General features: G+C 36.2%; 1 non-coding gene across 1 annotated transcript; it reads left to right on the top strand.

The window, feature by feature from the left end:
* The first annotated feature begins 516 nt into the window (after positions 1-516).
* On the top strand, positions 517-622 carry LOC114100606 (U6 spliceosomal RNA). The gene has a single exon (XR_003584101.2). It is a non-coding gene; the product is annotated as a U6 spliceosomal RNA (small nuclear RNA).
* Positions 623-1,811: the final 1,189 nt, after the last annotated feature.

Raw genomic sequence — 1,811 nt, 5'->3', positions numbered from 1 at the left:
AAGCTGTGTGTTAATGGAGAGAAGACACTGGACCAGGCTTCAGAGAACCTGAGATCTGGATCCAAAGAGACTATTTAAGACCTCATGCCATAGCTCTATTATTTTCTCTCTCTGAGGCTGTTTCCTCATCTGCAAAATGAGGTTTGCAAGTTCTGCCCCAGATAGGGTTGCCAGATTTAGAAAGTAAAAATATAGAATGCCCAGTTAAATTTGAATTTCGAATTAACAATGGATAATACTATAAACATGGTCAAACATTGCATGTAACTTACTTGTGATAAAATTTTTTTCACTCTCTAAAAAACATCCTGTATGTTCTTGGGCACTGCTGTTTCCAGTAATAATCAGGGATAGTAAATATAAATGCCTCCAAGTAAAATAAAAAAATAACATCTAATGTTTATTTTCTACACTGTAATTACTAAATGGTGTCCTAAGTGTTTCATATGCACTCCCTTATCAAATACTCACCCCAACCAGTTTTCTCAGTTTCCTCATCTATAAAATGGAAATAGTGTACTCACTTCATTAGCAGATATGCTAAAATGGAATAATACACAGAAAATTAGCATTGTCCCTGCACAAGGATGTCATGCAAGTTCATGAAGCCATTCTTTTTCTTTCTTTCTTCTTCTTTTTTTTTTTTTCTTGGTACTGGGGATTGAACTCAGGGATGATTTACCACTGAGCTACATCACAGCCCTTTTTATTTTTATTTTGAGAAAGGATCTTGCTAAGTTGCTGAGGCTGACCTTGAATTTGCAATCCTCCTGCCTCAGCCTCCCAAGTTGCTGGGATTACAGGCATGTGCCACTAATGGATGCACATTCCATATTTTAAAAGAACTAAAATCAGCATACTACTGTGATACATGCATACCAATGTTTATAGCAGCGCAATTCACAGCAGCCAAATTGTGGAACCAGCATCGGTGTTTGACAAATGGAAAAAGAAAACATGGTATATATACACAATGGAGTTTTACTCAGCCATAAAAAAAGAATGAAATTATGTCATTTGCTGGCAAATGGATGGAGCTGGAAAACGTCAGGCCAAATAAAATAAGCCAGACTCAGACAGTCAAGGGTCAAATGTTTTATCTCATATTGAAGCTAGAGAGAGGGAGGGAGAAAGAAAAATAAGTTTAAAAAAAAAGGAATCTCATAAAAATAGAAGAGAAACCAATAGAGTAGAGGAAGAAGACTGAGAGGGAGAGAGAAGGGGAGACATGGGGAACTACTGGGGACAAAATCTACCAAATTATGCTATGAGCATATACACATATACCACAATGAAACATATATATTTATAATGCACTAATTAAAATAATAATGAGGGGCTGGAGTTATGGCTCAGCAGAAGAGCTCACACATGCGAGATCCTGGGTTCGATCCTCAGCACCACATAAAAAATAAATAAATAAAATAAAGGTATTGTGTCTGACTACAACTTACAACTAAAAAATAAATATTTTAAAAAAATAATAATGAAAATGAGAATAGTAATGTGCCCTATCTTGAGGATTGTTGTGAGGATTAAATTAGCTAGTACATGAAAAACACTTAGAACAAGGCCAGGCAAACACTCAATAAGCAATAGCTGTAATTTACCCCATTATGCAGATGGGGAAACCGAGTCTCAGAGAGGCAAAGTAACCAACCTATAGTATCATAGCTAGCAAGTGGCAGAATCGGTTCCCCCTTTTCTTGTTTTCAAATCTGTGGTCTTTCTTCCAGTAAAGCACTATCAGCCCATGTCTACACAATTACTTTTTTTTTTTTCTTGAGTTCTCACTGAAGATGTGAACTCAA

This window comes from Marmota flaviventris, chromosome 2 (assembly GCF_047511675.1).
Source record: "Marmota flaviventris isolate mMarFla1 chromosome 2, mMarFla1.hap1, whole genome shotgun sequence".
Taxonomy (NCBI): Eukaryota; Metazoa; Chordata; class Mammalia; order Rodentia; family Sciuridae; genus Marmota; species Marmota flaviventris.
This window is presented reverse-complemented; position numbering and strand designations above follow the sequence as displayed.